Source organism: Neovison vison, chromosome 2 (assembly GCF_020171115.1).
Source record: "Neovison vison isolate M4711 chromosome 2, ASM_NN_V1, whole genome shotgun sequence".
NCBI lineage: Eukaryota > Metazoa > Chordata > Mammalia > Carnivora > Mustelidae > Neogale > Neogale vison.
The window spans coordinates 7,997,134-8,009,586 of NC_058092.1; the positions used below are offsets into that span (position 1 = coordinate 7,997,134).

The 12,453-nt window shown below is 49.9% G+C and overlaps 1 long non-coding RNA gene across 1 annotated transcript; it reads right to left on the reverse strand.

Annotated features, from left to right (window-relative positions):
• Positions 1-3,089: 3,089 nt before the first annotated feature.
• LOC122898573 lies at positions 3,090-11,046 on the reverse strand. The gene is made up of 3 exons (XR_006383008.1): positions 10,937-11,046; positions 8,675-9,035; positions 3,090-3,664 (listed from the first exon to the last, which is right to left on the reverse strand). It is a non-coding gene; the product is annotated as an uncharacterized LOC122898573 (long non-coding RNA).
• Between the last annotated feature and the right edge of the window lie 1,407 nt (positions 11,047-12,453).

Consider the following 12,453-nt stretch of genomic DNA (forward strand, 5'->3'; position numbering starts at 1 on the left):
GACACAGCTATGTCTCACTCACTCCCCATCGCACCCCCAACACCTTGCCCTGGGCCTGGCGTCCATGGATCCCTGATAAAGACATGTTAAATATGTGTTTTCACCGCAAGTGTGCTGCAGTTTCCTGTAACCAGACCGCAGCAACAATATCAAGTGTGATATCTTGGCCACACTTGCCAAGCCACTAGAATCTTGTTGGCTGTGACAGATTCCCAAACAGGTCCCTACCCATGCCTCCTTAATGGTACAGAGTTGATAGAGACCTTAAACTCAGTGTACTCTAGACTTCTCCGACAACTGGAGAGAAGGGCAGTTGGAAAAACATCTCATCTCCTGGGTTAATGTCTCTCTCAACAGAGACATTAGAGCTGCCAGGAAGAATATGAGATGCACGGGCTCCTAGAGCTGGGATGCCAGGAGTCAGACTCTAGATCTAGCTACATGGTCCAGGCAAGTCCTTAAGCATCTCCCAGACTCTACTTCCTCTTCTGCAAAATGGAGGCATGTCCAGTAAAGAACTAACCTTGCCTATGGAAAAGGTTGGCCCTTGAGCCCCTAGCTCCCAGGAGGCACATTCTAGGCCCTTGGAAAATATTTCTCCTGATAAGTATCTTTATTTCCCTGGAGGCCTTGGGCCACACCAGATGGCCTAACGGCGCGACTTATGTCATGTCATCTCAACCTTTGGAGGGCTAGAGATGAAGGCCAGCCAGGAAGGTGGTCAGCCATGGCCACGTGACTGACCTCTAGTCAAAACTCTGGACACCGAGTAAGCCTCTCTGGTTGGCGATTCTCTGCATCTATGTCACACATTGTTGCTAGAAGTTAGCACTGTTTGCTCACTTCCCCGGGAGAAGGACAAGCAGAAGCTGGGACCCGCATGTCTCCCAGATTCGGCCCTGTGCCCCTCTTTCTTTGGCTGATCTTAATCTGTATCCTTTGGTTGTAATGAGCCTTAACAGGGAGTATGGTGACTTTTCTGGATTCTCTGAGTCCTTTTTGTGAATGGCAGAAACTAAGCGAGGTCTCTAGGACCCCTGAATTTTGAAGTTGGTGTCAAAAGCAAGGGTGGTCCTGGGGACTCTGGAACCTTTCAGGACGACACCAGCACCTCCCCCGCTGGGTAGCAAGGAAATGAAATGAGACCGTGCACGTGAAACCCTTAGTTCGGGGCCTGGCCTGGCATGTGTGTCCAACAGGTACATGTTCCTCCTCCTAGAATCTTCTAGGTGGTTTGGTGGCCACATGCAGAGACTCCGGAGATCTGCCTGGGCTGAGGTCCTGGCTCTCCCCCTCACTGCCGTGGGAACCGGGACTCATCCCCCGCTCCTCTGGACCTCAGTTCCCTCCCCTAAACGTCATGCTGTCCTAAGAATGAGCTTGGGGACACAAAATTCTAGAAGCAGCCCTGGAGCATCCCATGTTCCCTGTGCGGGATTTGATTATACCAGCACTGCTAAACTCTGCGTCAGGATCCGGGCTCCAACCCTCTTTCTGGCAGTTGACCCCCAGCACTTGACCTCAGGGAACCCCGGTTCCTTGTCAGGAGGAGGAGACTGAAATCCGTGCTTCTGCTGAGGGCTTTTTCACTCACTCACAAAGTTACCCAGTCTCCCCAGGTTACTCAGCAGAACGCTCTGTGGGGAAATGTCCAAAGCCCGATGCAAGCTCTAAACACATGATTTATTTACCCGTCAGAGACGTCAAGTGCAGGGCTTGGCCTGGCCTTGTTTAGCCCAAAAGGGAAGATCTGTGGGAACAACATGGGTCGAACACAAACAAGACAGACAGACAGCCCTACAGGTGAGAAGCGGCCGGGGAACGAGTGAGCCATGGTCTACGGCCGCTGTGGACCCTCCTACCTTCATTCAGACCTTGAGGTTTATTTGGAACACCCACCCCGGGCAGTGACCAAGGCGGGGTCACCTCCCCTAGAAAAATGAGTCAAGAAATAAACGAACAAAATCCTCTCAGATGATGGTCCAGGTCTGAAGGAAGTAAAACAGCAATGAGACGTGAAGGGTTTGGTCTGCGCAAGGTCAGGGTTAAAAGATAATTTTCAAAAAAGGGAACATCGTGACTCCCATGCAGATCAAAAAAAAAAAAAAAAAAAAGAACCCATGTTAAAGACTTTATTTAACACATTATTAATGAGGGGACCAGGCAGATGCTACAACCAGTTCAAAGGAGAAATCAAAGAACAGATACATTTCTAGATGAGGAATGTTAAAATGAATTTGCAAATAGATTCAAAACTGGCTTCTTCCTTATTCCGCAGAAGGGGGTGGAAGTCCACTGAACCGCCCCGATGCAATTTATTTTGCCTGTCCAGAGACGAGAATCATTCACATTGCCGTGGGATATCTACAACTTATAACACCATAAAATAGCTCCGAGGCAATGGGATCCGAGGAGTGAGACAGCAGCAAAAGTGTCCTATAAAAATGCAGTTTTCCACTGGACGCATGCAATAGCCTTTTTTTTTTTTTTTTTTTTTGGCTGTTGTTTATTCCAATTTTTCTTGTCAGGTAGCAAACATTGCTGGGAAATGACAGGTGAGTCGAGATGGTGTGCCAAGAATTTCCAGGCAGAGATTTGGGGAGGGGCTGCCCCCAGCGCAGGGAACAGGGAACAGTGGGTGTGAAGATTGTGGGGCAGGGAACGACTTGTGTGTGTTTAAGGAAAGCTCAGCGGGACTGGAGCCAATGCCAGGAGCCGAATGGTGGGCACCAGGCGGGAAGACCAGGAAGGGACCAGAGCCACAGAGCCCAGACTGAGCCTTCATTCAGAATGAAGGGAAACCCTAGAGAATTCTGAGCGAGCCAGGAATAGGATCTCTCTTACGTTGTCAAAGAATCTTTTTTGGCCACTAAGAAAGTAGCTATTGCAAAAGGACTGTAGACAAGAGTCTGAACTTCTCGGGAAGAAATTTCTTTTAGGGAGTTCAGGAAGCAGTCTCGGAGCCAGAAACTGGAAAGAGGGATGGACAACAGTGGCAGAAATCGGAGGGTAGGAGCAGGGAGAAATCTCCTTCCTCCTGATGGGAATCACATGGCTTCAACCACGGAACCTGGTCGAACCTGCCTACCCTGACCTGTGTCCATCCTCTGACCTGCAGCAACCGATTCTGCTCCAACAGAAACGCAAACACATGGGCGCTTGAACACGTGGACGAGAGCGTTCGCCACGGCATTTTCCCAAAACTGGGAACCGTTCAAATGCTCATCAGCTTTGGAGCGTAGGGTCCCTTCACCCAGTGGGTTCCTGTGAGCTGAGACAGATGTAGGGGGGCACCACAGATGAGCCTCCGAAACACTTTGCTGGGTGAAAGGAACCCAACACAGAAGCATACGCACTCACTGGTTCCATGTAGCAGGAGTTCCAGAATAGACAAAACCAGCCCTTGGGTTTGGAAGTCTGGACAGTGGCGACCTTCGGGGAGGAAGGCAAGAGTAATGAACGGTTGGGAAGAACCCAAGAAGGGCCTCCAAGGAGCGGATCTTCTATTTCTTGTCCTGGGCGGTGGTCCTCAGAGCAGTGACTTGAATTGTTCAATAAAATGTACAATGAATTGTACAATTGCACAAAATTGTACAGAACTTGTGCAATTGTACAAAAATGTTCAATTGAATTGTACAATGAAATGAATTCAGCAACCACAGAGCTGTAGAGAAAAAATGTGAAATTCTTAGGAGTGGAACCCTCAAGTGCACGGTTTCTTCAGCAGAAAACTGGGTGTTGTCTAGCGCCCCCTTCAGGATTGTTTTAGTCTATGCACTTTTCATCATCTGAGCTATTTTACAACTCAGTTGTTTAAAAAAAAAGACAACTCTCTACATTGTTGAGCTTTGGAAATAATGCAAATGACTCTTGTCCCAAAAAATACGTATGGTGTCTAGCAGAGTTGCAGTTGGCTACAGACCTCTGGACATCGACCAATGTTGTATCTACAAAGCTGCTCCGTTCCAGCGTTCCTGGCTGCCTGCCACCCCCACGGTAACATGGTACCGGCTCCCTCATTAGAGAATGAGGCCAATAAAATCCCTGAAACACTTTCATTCTATATGTGCAGGAAAGTCGTGCTGATACCCTTTGAAAAACTTTCTCCTTTCACAAAATCTGTGTTTTCCTGTGTGAACGTTAGACTTCCGTTTAAAAAAAAAAAGTTAATTAAAAAAGTTAAATTCAGGGATGTCTGGAAGGCTCAGTCCATTAAGCACCTGCCTTAGGCTCAGTCATGATCCCAGAGCCCTGGGATCGAGTCCCACATTGGGCTCCCTGCTCAGTGGGGAGGGCTGCTTCTCCCTCTGCCTGCCTTTCTCTTTCTCTCTCTCTCTGACAAATAAATAAATAAAATCTTAAAAAAAAAAAAAAGTTACATTCAAGGGGTGCCTGGGTGGCTCAATGGGTTAAAGCCTCTGCCTTCAGCTCAGGTCATGATCCCAGGGTCCTGGGATCGAGCCCCACATCAGGCTCTCTGCTCAGCAGGGAGACTGCTTCCTTTCCTCTCTCTCTGCCTGACTGTCTGCCTACTTGTGATCTCTGTCTGTCAAATAAATAAAAACTTTTTTAAAAAGTTACATTCAAAAGGGCAGGAAAGGTCACCCCAGTTCTATGTGAGGCTGCTATCATCAGGCCCTTCAGTACTTGGGTGGGACAGGGCCAGGCCAACTGCCAAGAGTGGGTTGGCAAAAAAAGACAGGGGCATGTCCCCGGGCTGGAATCTGAGCTAGAGGAGCCAAAGGCTAGGCTTCCGGCAGCCTAATGTCATTCATTGAACTCAAAAGTGTGGAGCCCCTCTTCTAGAAGGTGGGCTCCCCCCACCACCAGGCCATTCTGCTGGCTGGCCTGAGGATGCTGGGGGAAGTGCTATTACTATTTGATTAATTCACAAAACAAAGACCTGGTTGGAGCAACTGAAGCTCCAGCCGAGGACCAGCTTGAAGCAAGGTCCTCAGAGGGCGAGTAAATCTGAAACTGGAGCAGAGAAATAAACCAGGGAAGGAGAAGAGGCTGTCCCTGACATATAGCACCATCCTCGCGGGGAAATTCCCACCTCTGGCTTCACATTAAGGAAAGCTGCATAAAATCCGACCTTGCAAGAGGCCAGGGACATGGGCGAAGTGGCAGAAGCCCACCCCTCCTTCTGTAGCTTCTCCAAAACTCCTCCTGGAGCTTCTGACCCTGGTGAAGATTGACAAGTGGTTGGGAGAAAGATGTGGGTTTGGGGTTTTGCCCCCTCGCTTCTGCAACCCAGCTGAGGCAGCCCCATCAAGTTGCCCATCCCAGCCTTAGGGTAGGGACCACACTCCATCCCAAAGCTGAACCCCCTTGTTGGGCATCCTTGAGGGGTGGGAAGGAAGGAAGGGGACCGCACGCAGGCTACCTCTGAACTTCCCCTGCCCCCCCCAACGGTGGGAGACAGATATTGTTGACATTCAAGTCTTTGGAGGCCTCCCTCCCGAGTCCCTGGAAGGAGCCATTCCAAGTCTTGCTTAAAAGTGGCTGTCCACTGGAGAGGACAGGCAGTAGTTCTGATGCAAAGAAGAATGTACCCTCGCCATTCAGTAACCCATGACCACAACCCCATCATTGAAACCTCTTGAAATCAAGCATCTTTTGGTCAGCTTGAACCCTCATTTGTCTTCAGAACCCCTCCAAGAAACACAAAGAGGGTTCTGGTTTCCTCTGTGTTCTGGAGAACTCGAGATCTGGGAAGCAGGTGCCCCAAGAAAGCCCGCCCCTCAAGGCAGCCCCAGACCCAGCCTCACACATTTGGGCCCCCCCTTCCCACTATGAGAAAGGAGACCACAGACCCCAGGTAGAGCCATTTGCGTGACGCCCCGTAGCAGCAAAGCAAGACGTAACACCTCCCCTGACTCCAGGCACAACCTCCCTCAGAAGGGCGACCTTCAACCAGCCAGCCCGGAGTTTCCTGGCCAGCCCTCGGAAATGACCCGCAGACCCTCCGTTCCCCTCAAGAGGTGGGCCTTGCCTAAGTGCGTTCCCTGCTAATGATTTCCTCTTTTCTGTTCCCTCTTGGCCTTACAAGCTTTTCCATTCCTTCCGTTCCATGGCGCTCCCTTCCATTCGCCAGATGGGTGTTGCAGATTCACGAACCGCCGCATGAAGTCAATTTGACCTTCAGATTTAAGAGGATGATTTTTGTTTTTTTAACACCACGGAGATGTGAGGTTTCAGGCTTCCAATGGAAAATATCTGGTCTCAGCTCCAAAGTGTGTGGGGAGGTGCAGAGCTCCACGGTGTTCTCCCAACTCCACAGTGACCAGGTAAGGCCTTTCTGGATGGCTTAGGTAAGGGACCCTTAGCAGACAGCTGCTGGGGACCCCCACATCCTTGAGCTTGGCTGCTCTCTCCTGCCCTGGACAAATGTATCTAGAAGCAGAACCAAGAGCACAAAGGAAAGGCCAGCCTCTTTCCTTCCCCTCCAGCGCAGGTCTCAAGGGGCACTGTGGTGCCAGAAAGCACAGGTGAATACCACCATCTCTCAGCAGCCCCCCCCAGTGGTCCCCTACTCTCGTGAGATTAGCTGCTTCAGCCCTGGGAACTCCAAGGAAGAACAGATGCCCAGGAGGCTGACAAGAGACAGACGCCCTAGAAAGGCAAGGCCCCTCCCTCAGCTTGAAGGAGAAAGTTCTGTAGGGAAGAGAAAAAGTTCCTCCACTTCTTAGGGTCCCTGGCAACACTAGGGTCTACAAATCAACCCGACAAAGACAGATTATAGGAGATAAACACCAACATTAATTTAATATGAGTTTATGAGCTGTGGGAGCCTTCCTAAAGAAATAGAGACCTGGGGGCCCCTGGGTGGCTCAGTGGGTTAAGCCTCTGTCTTCGGCTCAGGTCATGATCCCAGGGTCCTGGGATCGAGCCCTGCATCGGGCTCTCTGCTCAGCAGGGAGCCTGCTTCCCCCTCTCTAACTCTGCCTGCCTCTTTGCCTACTTGTGATCTCTCTCTGTCAGATAAATAAATAAAATCTTAAAAAAAAATGGAGACCTGAAAAAATGGTTAAACCTGACTGTTTTCATGCTAGTTTGATGAAGAGTGGACAGATATGACAGGGCAAAGGGGTGCACGCGCAGGGTAGTGAACTGGGGGAGACCGGGCAAGGCCCGTTGCTTGGATCCCTCCCAGTGTCCCTCAGTCCTGGGGATAAGGACGCTCCTTTCCTCCAAGTCTAGGAAGAGGTCCCTTCTCCCAGGAAGTTTCTGTGACCTGCTTTAGGGAAGATGGAAGGGCCACCTGTACTTGCCATGTTCTCAAACTCCTTCAGCTTTACAATTTTAATATACCAAAGTGCCCCGTTTTAAGGGAGCATGTCTTGACCCGGTGGTCTGTGTCTGGGCCAGAAAAAGAAGCTCAAAAGCCAAGGTTAACTTGAGGAACAGTCATGTTCTCTTAACCCAACTTCCCAAAAACCTCCCCGGAGACCCTCCTGGTGGAGGTTGCTGAGAGCAGCCACACCAGCCAGCTGAGGCTTGGAGGGTTTCTGGGAGAATGAATGGAGAATTTCTGAATGAAGCAGCCGTGGTGAGAGACATCACGAACGCAGGAGGGAAATGAACAGACTTGAGGTTTTTGAAGGGTCACTGTGGCTGCTGGGTTGAGAATGGCTTGGAAGGGGTGAGGGAAGAGGTCAGGAAAGCAGCTGAGAGCCGGCTCCCACCGTCCATCCAGGAGACACGTGTCTCCTGCACGTACGTGGCCCCTCCAGCGTTCCAGGCCTGCCTTGTGCAGTCTGCCCCCTGCTCCCCCACCCGACCCTCCCTGCACGTGGCAAGACTCCACGGAGTGAGCGTTCTCGCAGCTTTCCAGGACTAACAATGTGTGTGCCTGCATCTTCTTGGGGGATATTTTTAAGCGTGTGGTGTTTTAGTCCCACAAAGCCAAGCTCCCAATAAGACTGGGAAGAGGAACCAGACCAGAAGCTGGGAGACCCATCCTGGACTTTATGGAGGTAATTGGGTCCTGAGCTAGTCTGACCGGTGTCCTTATAAGAGGAGTTAGGATCCAAACACATGCCAAGGGAAGCTGTAAGGACACGGAGAAGACAACCATTCACAAACCCAGGAGACGGGCCTCAGAGGAAATGTACCCTGCAGACACCTTGATCTTGGACTTCCAGCCTCTAGACTGTGAGACCATAAATTTCTGTGGTTTAGGCCGCCTGGTCTGTGGTCCTTGGTTACAGTCCTTTGAACTCACAACCCTGAGATCAAGCATCATATGCTCTACAGACTGAGCCAGCAAGGCACCTGGAGCTCCTTTTTCAAATGAGCCAGAAGAACGTCATCCCGGCTACATCAAAACTGGGGGGGAGGGGGCGCTTGGGATAATACATTTTTTTTTTTAATTGGATCTCTTCCCTTACCCAGAATTTCCTTATGCTATTTTTTTTTAAGATTTTATTTATTCATTTGACAGACAGAGATCACAAGTAGGCAGAGAGGCAGAAGGAAGAGAGGGGGAAGCAGGCTCCCCGCTGAGCAGAGAGCCCGATGCAGGGCTTGATTCCCAGGACCCTGAGATCATGACCTGAGCCGAAGGCAGAGGCTTAACCCACTGAGCCACCCAGGCGCCCCTCCTTATGCTAATTTTTAGCATACAGAAAAGTCAATGTGTCCAATGAACCCTCATCCGTATCCCTGCTACCTAGATTCCACTTGGATTGTTGATCTGCTGCTCCATCCGTGTTGGATTCTCTCTCCTTTTAACGCAGCTCTCTGTTCACCACGATTCCTGAATCCCACGTTGCTGCGGACTTATCAAGAGCCTCCTGAGCAGACGCGGGGTTGGGAGTCGGGACCCAGCGCGCTGTGTGGAGCCTGGGTGCTGGCGGGGTCTGTCCACGCACAGACGACATTCAGCAGAAGCAAACAAGGGCAGAACCCACAGCGGCTTAAACCTTCCCAGGGACTGGAAGGCCCAGCAGGCCCCACTCAGGAATGCCAAGGCCAAGTACACAACTGGCTGGGAGATATTACAGGGGACCACCCCTGAGGGCTTGTGGAAGCTTTAAAAAGAGAAGAAGAGATGGGAATTGAAAAGCAGATTTTCTTGCCAATTTTGACAACCTAAACCCCATTCCTCCTATACACACCCCCCTCCACACACCCTTCCGCACACCTGGACACTAGGGCTTCACACGCACCCTGACCCACACAAACACACAGGAAGGGCTCCAGTCTTGGATATTCTTGGAGGACACAGTTTCACTCCGATCTTTCAGCTGGGCTCAAATTTCCTCTTTCTATTCAGGGGGAAAAAAATCACACTTTCAAAACTGCCTTTGCTCCACAGATTGGAAGCCCCAGGAGCTGGCTGATCCCAAGGCTCTGGCGGCTTCACTGTGGTTTTATTTGAACACCCTCCCTCTCTTGCAAATGAGAAATTGCGAAATCCTTTTTAAACTGAGGGCTCTTCTACCGACTGAGCCGGTTTTTCCAAAAAGCAGAAACCACTGACCCACTGACGGATTTCTTTTGATATTTAGAGGTCAAGGATTAATAAAATAGACTTAACTCCCATTGCCAAGCTTCCAAGGCATTTTAAACATGCCCGTCTCGGTGAGATCTGGCACCATCATGACCACTTTATAGATGTGGAAACCAACATTTAACCAAACGATGATCAGGCCTGCTGAAAAACTCCCCAGTGAGTCAATTATAAAACACACACAGGCTGGGAACCAAGAAATGAATAGTCAACTAGTTGTGATATAGAAACATGACTTTCTTCTTTGCTCTGTGAGGAGCGATTTAATCGATTCTAGGGACCAGTTCCTTGTCCCTCTGGAACAGAATGCAAATCTTTGACTCTCCTTGCCTCCGAGAGGGGAGCCTGGCTCTGGTGTGCCTCTAGAGCCAGACCCAGTTCTAGGACTCAGAGCATCTCATCTGGGGATCCTGACCTAGGGTCCACTCCAAGGCCTGAATAGAATCTGGGGGTCCTTGAATTTGGATGGGGGAAAAAATTTCCACTAACTTCTTTTTTTTTTTTTAAGATTTTATTTATTTATTTGACAGAGAGACAATGAGAGAAGGAACACAAGCAGAGGGAGCGTCAGGGAGAGGGAGAAACAGGCTCCTTACTGAGCAGGGAGCCCGATGTGAGACTCGATCCCAGGACCCTGGGATCATGACCTGAGCCAGAGGCAGAAGCTTAACAACTGAGCCACCCAGGCACCTTATAACATGCTTCTCAAAACGTTATTTAGAGAAGGGGTCCATAGGCTTCTTCAATCACCATGTAAAACACACAAAAGGTAAAGAAACCCGGTGAGACAGACATTAGAAAGATGGGCTCAGAGAAGGTAAAACACTTGCCTGAGGTTGCCCAGCTAGGATTCAAGCCCTGATCAGTCAGGCTCCAGAGCCCACCTGTATGGTATGACTTCCCTTTCTCTGAGATGACTTAGACTCTGATTTTAATGGGCATCCGGTGCCTTCCCAGAGAGGCCGCGCAGGGAATGAAGACATCTTATAACCCAGCAGTGACTCCTAAATGTGATTTTCTCTGCGAAAACTTCTTTATTCCCCCTTGTTTGGAAAATGGGCTAGTTAGAGTTCAAGAAGCAAATTAAGAGTCAAGAGCCCAGATTCTAGAAATACTCAAAATCATTAGAGATCGGAGAAATGCAAATTACAACCACATCAGGAGAGAGCATTTTACACTCATCAAAATGGCAAAAATTAAGAAGGTGGAGAAGAGAGGGTCGAGTGGCGGCAACACGCCAGACAGGCAGGAGAGATCGAGATGCTGAGAATCCAGAAGCCACAACGGGTCTGGGGTGGAGCACACACACACACACACACACGCACACACGCACACACGCACACACGCACACACGCACACACGCACACACACCCCTGCCTTCCAGAGCCGGTCTTCTCTGGCAAACGGGGATGACATTACCTACTTCGCAGGATCGTTGTGAGGGTTCCAACCGCTGCTGACACCAGGTACTGGGAAGGACACCCGAGTCCAACAAGGGTTCCATGAACACAGCACCTCCCCCCGGAAGCTCCCAGCGGGCAAGGACTTTTCTCTGCTCATTGGTTGTGTCCCCCCGTGCCCAGGATAATCGACCTCTCTATAAGTCAAGTGCTCGATCAATATTTGTTGAATAAATGATGCGTTTGCGAATGGTACATGGAGAGGAAAGCTCTCAGCACCTGCCGGATGGAATGTTCAAATAGTGGGAAAAAAAAAAGGGGGGGGAAATCTCGGAAATGGTGACCACACAGAAGGAAGGAAAGTCAAGTGTGTTTCCGCTGCCTGAGCCAGCTGTCTCACTACGATGTGGCTCAGAGAGGTCCTTCCTCTGCTTCATGACAGGTAAACCAGGGGCAAGCTGAACATTTGCAGGGGAATGAGCCGTTAAAACGAGGGAGTCACACAATAGAACATCACAGTAGTCAGATGCGGTCGCCCAGGGGTGCCTGGGTGGTGCAGTCGGTTGAATGTCGGACGATTGATGCTTGGTTCAGGTCAGGAGCCTGGGGTGGTGAGATCAAGCCCTGCCTCAGGGTCTGCCCTCCTGTGGATTCTGCTTGAGATTCTCTCTCTCCCTCTCCGTCTCCCTCTGCCCCTCCTCCCGCCACCCCCCTGCCACCGCAAACACACACTCTCTCAAATAAATAAATAATCTTTTAAAAAAATTATTTAAGGGGCGCCTGGGTGGCTCAGTGGGTTGGGCCTCTGCCTTTGGCTCAGGTCATGGTCTCGAGGTCCTGGGATCGAGCCCCACATCGGGCTCTCTGCTCTGCAGGGAGCCTGCTTCCCCCACCTCTGCCTGCCTCTCGGCCTATTTGTGAGCTCTGTCAAATAAATAAAATCTTTAAAAAAATAAAATAAAATAAAAAATTATTTAAAAAAAGAAGAGGTCACCCAGAGCACAGCTCAGCACACCTTTTTATAAAAGGCCAGATAGTGGGGTGCCGGAAGGTGACACAATCAGTAAATGTCTGCTGTCAGCTCAGGTCATGATTTCAGAGTTCTGGGATGGAGCCCCAGGTCAGTCTCCCTGCTCCACGGGGAGTCTGCTTCTCCCTCTGCCTCTGCCTCTCCCCCTGGCTTGGGCTCGCTCCCTCTCTCTCTCAGAGAAATAAATACAATCTTTTTAAAAAGAAAGAAATAAATAAAAAATAAAAGGCCAGATAGTATGGGATACCTCGGTGGCTCAGTCAGTTGAGCATCTGACTCTTGATTTCAGCTCAGGTCATGATCTCAGGGTTGTGGGATCGAGCCCCACATCAGGCTCTGAGCTCAGCATGTGTCTACTTCAGATTCTCTCTCCCTTCCCGTCTGCTCATCACCCCCCTCTCACCTACACTCTCTCTAAAATAAATTAAAACATATAATCTTTAAAAAAAAAAAAAAAACAGAGAGTAAATATTTTAGACTTTTGGGACCATAGGGTCTCTGTGGCA